General features: G+C 46.0%; 1 protein-coding gene across 1 annotated transcript in view; it reads left to right on the top strand.

The window, feature by feature from the left end:
• Positions 1-244: 244 nt before the first annotated feature.
• SERTAD4 (SERTA domain containing 4) overlaps positions 245-11,522 on the top strand; it is a 108,000-nt gene continuing 96,722 nt past the window's right edge. Inside the window, exon 1 of the mRNA XM_082249769.1 lies at positions 245-497. The gene's annotated coding sequence lies outside the window, so the exon portion shown is untranslated. The remainder of the gene's footprint in view (positions 498-11,522) is intronic.

Raw genomic sequence — 11,522 nt, 5'->3', positions numbered from 1 at the left:
GCAGCGGTTAATATTGCTTTAAGTACACATAAAAATAAAGAAATATGTATATTTGAATGCCTGAGTTTAGGTACACCCTGGTAACAGTGGGATCATAGGTTACAATGTGTACAGAGTGCATACACTGCGCTTATAGATGATACTTTGTGGCTGGGAGCTTAGTCCCTGCAGTACCAGCAGCTGTCAGCAGAGGCCGCCCGCCATCGTTGGGATTGGGGGTTGTTGGTGTAGACACGAGGTTGTCATATTTCCTCTGTCACCCTGGGGGCACCACTACAATTCCTCCTGCCAGATCCACAGGGAAATGTTAAACAGGATTTACTGGTTTCACACGCTCGCTGCTAGACTCTAAAGCCATCATTTCATAAGCACAACGTCTGCTGCAAGTCACACATTGCACAGCTCGGGTCTCACAGATGCCAGCAAGGAGCTGGAGGTCTGATCGCTGCCAGCCTGCCACCCAGCACACACAGGACCCCCTGCACTGCACAGCCCTGGTAAGATCATGGGTATAGAGGGAGGGTGCAAAAAGTTTGTCAGAAGTGTGCATGGATTGCTCTTCTCTGGGGTGGCATGATTGGCAGATCACATAGAGAGGTTGATCTTGCATGGGGCAGGTTTTTGCGTACCTTGCCAGTCTACACTATGCCACCCTGTGCTAAGTAATGTCTATGAGTTGATGTTGCATTGAACAGCCTTCTGTGATGGGGCAGCTGTTGTGGGACTATAATTCCACTAAACCCTGCCAGTCCATGATCTGCCACTGAGCATGCCAACCTATGCCAAATAATATTAGGGACTTGCTGGTGATTCTGCATAGAGCAGCCTTTTGTAAACCATGGCTGGTCAGCTACTGTGGAGATACAAGCTCAGCAGACCCTGCCAGTTTATATTGTTCCAACATGTGTGCCAACCTCATGATGAGGAATTACTTGGGATATTGCCTCAAGCAGTTTACTGCAAACTGCTTTGGGTAAGCTGCTGTGGAACTACAAGTCCAACAAACCCTGCCAGTCTATGCTCTTCTAATGAAAATAACTTTGGTGACTTACTGGTAATATTGCATTTCAAACCAATTGCAATTCATGGCTAGCCAGCTGCTGTGGAACTACAAGCCCAGCAAACCTTGCCAGTCTATACTGTGCCAACATGTGTGCTAACATATGCTTTATAATGCTGGGCACTTACTGGTGATACTGCATACAGCTGCATTTTGCAAATCATTGCTAGCCAGTTGCTGTGGAACTACAAGTCCAGCAAACCCTGCTAGTCTGTACGGTGCCATCATGTGTGCCAACCTATGCTAAATAATGCTTAGGAGTTTTTAGTGATATTGCTTTGAGCAGCCTTTTGAATACTGTGCCTTTCCAGCTGCTGTGGAACTGTGTGCCTAGCAAACCCTGCCATTCTACGCTGTGCCATCCCATAGTAACTAATCTTTACATCAGTTATTCTCATACAAGGCTCCTCCAGAGATGGCTAGGGGTTCCTTGAGTTGTGGCTGATTGACCACCGATCTGATAGTGTTCTGGGTCTAATGCCACATAGGAGAGCCAGCTGAATGACACCAGTGCTCTCTTTAGCTGTGTGTAAGTAAAGGTGGCATTCTGACCACCACTGGAAGCGGGCATTCTTCATACTGATCACCAACGTAAGGGACATTCTTTCCATTGTCCACCAATGTAAGGGGGGATTCTTCACTCTGACAATCAATGTAAAGAGGGGAATTCTGACCACCACTGGAAGGGGGCATTCTTCATACTGATCACCAACACAGGGAACATTCTTTCCATTGACCACCAATGTAAAGGACATTCTTTCTATTGACCTCCATTGTAAGGGGCATTCTTGCTGTTGTCCTACAATGTAAGGGGGCATTCTTCACTTTGACAATTAATGTAAAGGGGGCATTCTGACCACCACTGGATGTAAGGGACATTCTTTCCTTTGACCACCATTTTAAGGGGCATTCTTTCCATTGACCACCATTTTAAGGGGTATTCTTTCTATCGCCTACCAATGTAAGGGGCATTCTTCCTATTGTCCACAAATGTAAGGGGGGGGATTCTTCACTCTGACCTTGAATGTAAAGGGGGAATTCTAACCATCACTGGAAGAGGGACATTCTTCATACTGATCACCAACATAAGGAACATTCTTTTCATTTGACCACCAATGTAATGGCCATTGATCCTGTTGTCCACCAATGTAAGGGGCATTCTTCCTTTTGTTCACCAATGTAAAGGGGACATTCTTCACATTAACCACCAATATAAGGGGGATTCTTCACATTGATTATCAATGTAAGGGGCATTCTTCCCATTGCTAACCAATGTAAGGAACATTTTTCCTACTGACTGCCAATGGAAGGGGGGAGTTCTCTCTACTGACCATCAATGTAAGGTGGGAGTTCTTCCCACTGACCACTAGTGTAAGGGGGGCATTCTTCATACTGACCACCCATGTAAAAGGGGGGGGGGGTATTCTTTATACCAATCACCAAGGTAAGGGACATTCTTCCCACTGACCATCAATGTAAGAGACATTCTTCCCACTGACAATCAATGTAAGAGACATTCTTCCCACTGACATCAATGTAAGAGACATTCTTCCCACTGACCATCAATGTAAGAGACATTCTTCCCACTGACAATCAATGTAAGAGACATTCTTCCCACTGACCATCAATGTAAGAGACATTCTTCCCACTGACCATCAATGTAAGAGACATTCTTCCCACTGACAATCAATGTAAGAGACATTCTTCCCACTGACCATCAATGTAAGAGACATTCTTCCCACTGACTGCCAATGTAAGAGGGCAGTTCTTCCTTCTGACCATCAATGTAAGAGTGGAATTCTTCCCACTGACCACCAGTGTACGGGGGGCATTCTTCATACTGACCACCTATGTAAAGGGGGGGGGATTCTTTATACCGATCACCAAGGTAAGGGACGTTCTTCCCACTGACCATCGATGTAAGGGGCATTCTTCTTGCTGAAAAGGGGCGTAATCAGAACATTCTTCCTACTGACCACCATTAAAAAGGCTCATTGACCTCCAATAAATTGGTTTAGTAAGGGTTACCCTGGGATTCGAAATTATTTTAGGGGTTCCCCTGGGGTAAAAAGTTGAGAATGGCTGCTGTAAAATTCAAAAGTGCCTAGGTCAGCATAGGACAGCTGCCTTTCAAGCTGCTCTAGAACTACAAGTCAAGCTGAAAATGCCAATCTGTACCACGCCACTATACATGCCAACCCATGCTAATCAATGTTACTACAACTACTGGTGCCTAGAACAGTCTTTTGCAACCTGTGACTCATCAGTGATTGTGGGACTACATTGGTGGACTACAACTTCCATCATGCCCTCTCAGCCTGCCATATGCTGTGCCTTATCAATGCAATCTTAGGGGGTAACTGTGATCTTACATAAATAGACCTTCACATTCTGTGCTTGGCAGGGTTTGTCAAGACTTTAGTTCCAGTACAGATGCAGCACAGTCGCTGATCATTTAAATTCATTCTCAGAAGCGTTTTGCTGCTAAAGTATACCTAAGATGGATATGATACTAATAAAGGACCGTGACCAATGGCGATTCAGTAACGGCGTATTTATTAAACTGGATCAGGAGGACTTGCTCATGATTGTCAAATAAGGGAACATGGCAAAGGGTCCTGCTCTAGGGCGATCACTTTTTGCTTCTTGCCATATAAGAAAGCTATTGGGCCACATAGTAGAATACTCACGGGCGTTTTGGATTCTTTTTACGGCACACCAAGCTGCAGTGGTTGCTGCTTCAGTTATTGCTCACCTAAGCCTTCCCTTAACTTAAAAGGCCGCCAAGTCTAATTACTGCAAGTTTTTTCTTCTTTTAACACCAAGACCAAGGGTAACACTTTTATATAAAAATGAAATGTAAGGCTTCAAAAACAAAACTGGAAACCCCAAGATGTTATGTTAAAACAGGGATTTTACCATGACATGTTTCAGGACATTTCCAGGGACAACAATTTCCAGGGACACATCTCCAAAAAATGGAGATCAGGGACAGTTGGCACCTCTTGCTGTAGGTGGTAAAAGGTTGCCATGGGAAATCACTGGTCCTTGCATGCGTTGATGTTGTGACACCGCATCCTGCAGGCAATGGGGCCAGGAAGGGGTTAATAAAATAATAACTCTTAATTGATGTTTGGAATACTAATTGTCTCCTCTAGAAGGGAGAGCATATGATTGTGTATCTAGGGATCATGTCTGTGCTTGTGTGGCGTACAGGTCAGAACACAGCCCCGGGCAGGGAGGAAGGAGCAGTCTGTAACCAGCAGTAAGCTCAGGCTGCCAGGAAGGTCATTTTAGGTTGGGCAGATGAATATTTTAGTGTTTATGACATACAGTACCTGGGGGAGGGGAGGTTCAACTGCTGTGCTTCTAGCTGTTCTGCACTCAACAGACTTACAAGGATGTGATTGATGGAGACGGTTCCTGTCTGTGCTTCATGTGTCCTGTGGGGGGCAACACTGTACTCTTCAACCAGATTTTTTTTCCAGCTCTTCAGAGGCTATATATATATATATATATATATATATATATATACACACATACACACAGTATCTCACAAAAGTGAGTACACCCCTCACATTTTTGTAAATATTTTATTATATTTTTCATGTGACAACACTGAAGAAATGACACTTTGCTACAATGTAAAGTAGTGAGTGTACAGCTTGTATAACAGTGTAAATTTGCTGTCCCCTCAAAATAAATCAACACACAGCCATTAATGTCTAAACCGCTGGCAACAAAAGTGAGTACACCCCTAAGTGAAAATGTCCAAATAAGGCCCAATTAGCCACTTTCCCTCCATGGTGCCATGTGTCTCGTGTCCCATGTGAATGGGGAGCAGGTGTGTTAAATTTGGTGTTATCGCTCTCACTCTCTCATACTGGGCACTGGAAGTTCAACATGGCATCTCATCAGAACTCTCTGAAGATCTGAAAAAAATAATTGTTGCTCTACATAAAGATGGCCTAGGCCAGTGATGGCGAACCTTGGCACCCCAGATGTTTTGGAACTACATTTCCCATGATGCTCATGCACTCTGGAAAATGTAGTTCCAAAACATCTGGGGTGCCAAGGTTCGCCATCACTGGCCTAGGCTATAAGAAGATTGCCAAGACACTGAAACTGAGCTGCAGCACGGTGGCCAAGACCATACAGCAGTTTAACAGGACAGGATCCTCGCTATGGTCAACCAAAGAAGTGGAGTTCACGTGCTCAGTGTCATATCCAGAGGTTGTCTTTGGGAAATTGACGTATGAGTGCTGCCAGCATTGCTGCAGAGATTGAAGGGGTGGGGGGTCAGCCTGTCAGTGCTCAGACCATACGCCGCACACTGCATCAAATTGTTCTGCATGGCTGTCATCCCAGAAGGAAGCCTCTTCTAAAGATTATGCACAAGAAAGTACGCAAGCAATTTGCTTAAGACAAGCAGACTAAGCACATGGATTACTGGAACCATGTCCTGTGGTCTGATGAGACCAAGATAAACGTATTTGGTTCAGATGGTGTCAAGCGTGTGGCAGCAAGCAGGTGAGGAGTACAAAGACAAGTGTGTCTTGCCTACAGTCAAGCATGGTGGTAGGAGTGTCATGGTCTGGGGCTGCATGAGTGCTGCCGGCACTGGGGAGCTACAGTTCATTGAGATCACCATGAATGACAACATGTACTGTGACATACTGAAGCAGAGCATGATCCCCTCCCTTCGGAGACTGTGCCGCAGGGCAGTATTCCAACATAACAACCCAAAACATACTTCCAAGACGACCACTGCCTTGCTAAAGAATCTGAGGGTAAAGGTGATGGACTGGCCAAGCATGACTCCCGACCTAAACCTTATTGAACATCTGTGGGGCATCCTTAAATGGAAGGTGGAGAAGTGCAAGGTCTCTAACATCCACCAGCTCCATGATGTCGCCATGGAGGAGTGGAAGAGGACTTCAGTGGTAGCCTGTGAAGCTCTGGTGAACTCCATGCCCAAGAGGGTTAAGGCAGTGCTGGAAAATAATAGTGGCCAAACAAAATATTGACACTTTGGGCCCAATTTGGACATGTTCACTTAGGGGTGTACTCACTTTTGTTGCCAGCAGTTTAGACATCAATGGCTGTGTGTTGAGTTATTTTGAGGGGACAGCAAATTAACACTGTTATACAAGCTGTACACTTACTACTTTACATTGTAGCAAAGTGTCATTTCTTTAGTGTTGTCACATGAAAAGGTATAATAAAATATTTACAAAAATGTGAGGGGTGTACTCACTTTTGTGAGATACTGTATGTGTAGCACTGCCTCCTTGAGGACTGCTGGATTATTCACCTTGGTATCCCTCTGGGTTACTGTAGTAACTGCAGCATGCACATTTAACTCTTTACTTCTTGGCTCAGTCAATTAACAGTCTAGGGGTTGTAGTTGTTTTTGTGGTTTTTATTTAATTTAGGGATGGGAGAAGGGAGGAATGGGATACTCCAAATTTACCTATTCACAATGGATGAGGACTCCTGTCTGAAGATGCAGCCGGCTGCAGATCCACCTCGCCAATAGATGAATCAGGATTACGTTTCTGTAAGATCACTTGTAAGGAAGACTATCTTTGGGATATCCGCCTAGTATCCCCTTTCACTCCAAAGACTGACACCCATCCTCTGACTATCCTACACCGGGGTGGCCCCCCTCTCAGGTCAGGCCATTAGACACGATCCCCTTTACTCACGATACCGTTTTTCGAGGGTCTCCAGTGTCTCAACCCCTTCCAGTCAGCTCTTCTGGACCTCTGGGTTCAGCTCTTTTCCTACTGGTCCCCAGGCCGACCGCCTGTGACCATGTGCCACCAATGCAGTGGAGGAGACAGCCGTCACCCTCCTTCCGTGACTCTGCTCACCAGCCAAAGACCCCGCAGCACACTTGCTCCTGACTTTTATACCACACCCCAGAATGCACCAAGACCACTAGTCTGTGCTAATACCTATTGGTCAGGTTTCCTCCACAGTCCAATGTGCCTCCCTATTGGACCAGTGCGGAACACTCCCCGACCAAATGAATCACATACTGAGCACAATGAGCAGACCTAACTCACAGATCCTGCTCTCTGTTAAGCAATATAGAATTTGCCTGCTGCTCTTCTGATAGGCAGACAGAGCAAAAACTATACTCTCTAGCACCTACCTAGGAGGGTGCTACATGTATATACACACAGTATCTCACAAAAGCGTTTTTCAATACACATTTTTGATCCATTTAAGTCTGTAGAATCAAAAACCAGAAAAAAGTCCCTGGCCCTTTCCATAAAATGCACAGATGTGAACGTGACCCATAGGAAACCATGTTACATGGACTGTAGTTTGTTTCTGCAAAACTGAAAACACACTAAAAAATGAATAGGTGTGAACCAGGCCTTACATCTGTTTCACTTTTAGTTCCAGATCACAGGCCAGTCCCTCCTCTGACAGCACTCCACATTCTACTTTTATTTCCTCCACTTTCATCCCCCAGCACTGACTATGGAGATCAGAAGTTACTGTTTTGGGATGGGGAGGTGCAATAAGGGTTAATGTATAAAGATGAGGTGATGGGCAGTAAGGGGTTACTGAATGAAGATGGGGTGATGGGCAGTAAGGGGGTTATGAGATGGAGTGATGGTCGGTAAGGGGTTACTGAATGAAGATGGGGTGATGGGCAGTAAGGGGGTTATGAGATGGAGTGATGGTCGGTAAGGGGTTACTGGATGGAGATGGGGTGGGTGCAGTGAGGGGTTAATGCATGGAGATGGGGTGATGGGCAGTAAGGGGTTACTGTATGGAAATGAGGTGATGGGCAGTAAGGGGTTACTGGATGGAGATGGGTTAGTTGCAGGGAGGGGTTACTGTATGGAGATGGTGTGATGGGCAGTGAGGGGTTTACGAGATGGGGTGGGTGCAGTAAGGGGTTAATGTATAGAGATGGGGTGAATCAGCCCATCTCCATACATTAACCCCTTACTGCCCATCACTCAAACTCCAAACATCACCCCTTACTGCACCCAATCAATCACCAACCTGTAACCCCTCACTGCATGAAGATGGGGTGGGTGCAGTAAGAGGTTAATAATGATGCAGAGAGGTTGGGCTAGGTTCAACTCACCTCCGAGGGAAGGAAGCCATGTTCCATTTGAAGAGCCAGGCAGTCAGCAGAGACACATGGAGATGGAAGATCTGGTGCAATTGTCAGTGCGCTCCTCTAATTCCTGACATGTGCGTTCTAGGTCTATCATTTACCCCCACACACGATCCATGGCACCCAGCTCATACCCCCGCCGTAGGGTTGCCACCTCATCCCTTTAAACCAGGACACACATTAATTACACAGGTTCTGAGGCTGTTAAGGTGGTAATTAAACTCACTTAGGCCCCTTTCACACAGCGGAATCCGTCGGCGGACTCTGTTTTTCTCAGCGGGGGATTGATCCGCCGATCCCCCGCTGAGCAGGCGGATGGCAGCTGTGTCACCGTGCTGTGTGCGGAGACACAGCTGTCAGGTCCTGCTGTTTTCTATGGGGGAATCGGATGAGAACGGACCGTCTGTCCGTTCTCATCCGAACCCTTCCTATCCGCTGGATGGATGGAAAATAGGGTTTTCATCCGTCCAGATTTGACGGATCCGATAGCAGCGGCCATGTTCCTGCTGACATCCGATGCCCCATAGAGATGCATTGGGGGTCCGTTCAGATCCGTCAAAAAAACTCTGACAGGCGGATCTGAATGGTCCGCATGTGTGAAAGGGGCCTTAGTGCCTTATGTGCATTATATCAGCCTCAGAGTCTGTGTAATTAATATGTGTCCTGGATTAAAGGGATGCGGTGGCAACCTTACCCCGCAGGGACCTCTTCAGCCTGCCCATGGAAGTTCCCCAGCACTCACACCCTGGAAAGCCCAGCAGCGGTCAGTTAGACGGGAAGGAGGCGGACACACGCACTCCTTCCATCAATGCTTTTGGGTTCACGCTGAAGCAGTGGGTGAAATCACATGTGATTCGGACAGGAATCACTTTACATTCCTGTTCTAGTGGCATGCGATTATTTTCAGTGCGATTTGAGCCCGCTAATTTTGTATGGGCATGAATCACACCGCAAAGGTATCGGTTCCGGGTATCAGAGCATTTTCATGAGTACAAATACTCACAGAAATGCCTAGTATTGGCACCGATGCTCGGTAACCTTCATTGATTTACAACTTCCAGGCTGGATCAGTGTAACTATGTAAGAATATACCATGCCTGGAATTCTTTTTAATATCTGCCTAGAGTTTCACTTCAATTGAACCCCTAAAGCGAGCACCTAATTACCTCCCAGACTCATTGCTTACCCTTAAGGCTCCGTTCACATGTTAGCGTATGGATCGCGGGCAGAACCGCCGCGATTCCGCCCGCGATCCGGAGATTATTGCAAATAGGGGGACGCCTGTGCGTTGCCCGTTGATTTGCAATAGCCCCCCAAACGCTGAGCGATGTTGCCGCGATTTCCGCCTGCCGAATCGCGGTAACATCGCGCAAAAAAAAATCGCGGGACGCATTAAGCCCAAAAAAGTACAAGAGCTTCTTTGGAGCGTATTGCGTCCCGCGACTTTTTTTGCGCGATGTTACCGCGATTCGGCAGGCGGAAATCGCGGCAACATCGCTCAGCGTTTGGGGGGCTATTGCAAATCAACGGGCAACGCACAGGCGTCCCGCGATTTGCAATAATCTCCGGATCGCAGGCGGAATCGCGGCGGTTCTGCCCACGATCCATACGCTAACATGTGAACGGAGCTTAAATTAGAACTACTGTATAGGCAAACCTTTTTTTTCATTTTGGATAGAGTAAGGGAGGGTTATAACTCCTGGCAGTTTTTTCCATCCACGTACCATTGAGGAGATTTTCCTTTACTTCCGGTCTCATAACCAAAACAAAAATCCTTCCAAAGTTAGGCAGCATTCACACCTGGGCGTTTTGAATCGCGGGCAGATTTGCCGTGATTCTGCCCACAATTTCAAAACGCTCAGGTGTGAATGACAAATCGCACAACACGCATTTCAGATGTCTTATTGTCACCCAAAAGAAGGTCCTGAACTTTTTTTGGTCGACAAGCTTCACATGATTTATTGTGCAACAATCGTGCAAAACCGCAGTTACCACTTGGTCCTCAGTGCATACCTTCACAAAATTCTACAAAGTAGATACTTTGGCATCTGCGGATGCTTCTTTTGGCCGCAGGGTTTTGCAGACTACTTTTTAAGAGGGGCTGTTTCCTCTTGAGGGAAGTTTTTATTTACATTTTTATATCCGATGGGCCTCCTGTGACCCGGCTAAGGTTCCTGTGTCCTGGTTAAGGGCTCTTATGTTTAGCCTTGGATTTTTTTTCCCCACCCCTCATTTTCCTTTTGGCACTGCTTTTGGACGTCCCAGTAGTTATGATTTATGGAGCACTGTGTCCGTCGATGAATGAAAGAGAAAACAGGATTTTTGTACTTACTGTTGGGAAGAAACTAGTATACCAATGAGAGTACCTTGATTCCCCTGACTTTCAGTTCTGGGTTCTGTGACTTGGTGATGGAAGCCAAATGCTGAGAACTTATTATACATGGAGAAGTGGCCCCAGCTCTGTAGTGCTCCCAGCTCTGTAGTGCTCCAAGGAGAGGAATGGAGGTGTAGAAGGAAGGGTGATTAAAAGATATGTACTTGCCTTTTGAGCTGAAAGCTGCTAGTATATCAATGTAATATGTTATGGAAAGGTTACAGTAAAGTGCGGGAAAATGCATTAGTGTGTCGCATTTCTTTATTCTCCAATATTCAGGCCTGAGGCTGGTCATGAGCAGGCCTAAGGTCAGGAGTATGGCAAAAAATGGTGGAAGGTTAAATCAACAACAGGTAGGTGGCTGCCCTATCTAAGAAGCAATGCGGGGATTTGCACAATTTGGTGCCAACATCTGCCAAATCCTAGTCCTCCTTACCAAATTGTGGTCCTTCCTTTGTGTAGCTGAGGTTTGTCATTAGTGCTCAATCACTGGGTGTAGCTGTGGTCACACCATTGGGAGTCTGTGAGGGTCTGTTCCTGTGACTGGTTTGGTGGGCTCCACTTCCTTGTTCAGAGTAATAGTCTGCCCTATGTCTAGTGGTGGCATTTTTGTCAGTTGTTAGTCCCTTTTAAGAGAGAATAGAAAAAAATGACCGTACACAGTGCCAGCCTTATTTTTCCAGAAGTTGGTAACAAAAATGGTCAGATTAAAATCTCATGTCTGTGTTTAGGCAGCCATGCATTTGACAAAAAAGCAGAGAAGTTAGATGTAATGCAGAGTTTCCATAAATTTGTACTAGCCAGGGTCTGCGTAAGATGTCTTATGAGGTCGTGACGTAAATGGCAAAGTCATAAACAGTTCAGCATGCAGCTCAGGAATATGCATTTGTGAGGGATTTTTTTTTTGCCTAAAATTTAACTCCCAGAGTCAAAATGTATAT

Source organism: Pelophylax lessonae (assembly GCF_965119305.1).
Source record: "Pelophylax lessonae genome assembly, chromosome: 3".
NCBI classification, from domain to species: Eukaryota; Metazoa; Chordata; class Amphibia; order Anura; family Ranidae; genus Pelophylax; species Pelophylax lessonae.
The sequence above is the reverse complement of the archived record's forward strand: the minus strand, read 5'-3'. Positions and strand labels throughout refer to the sequence as shown.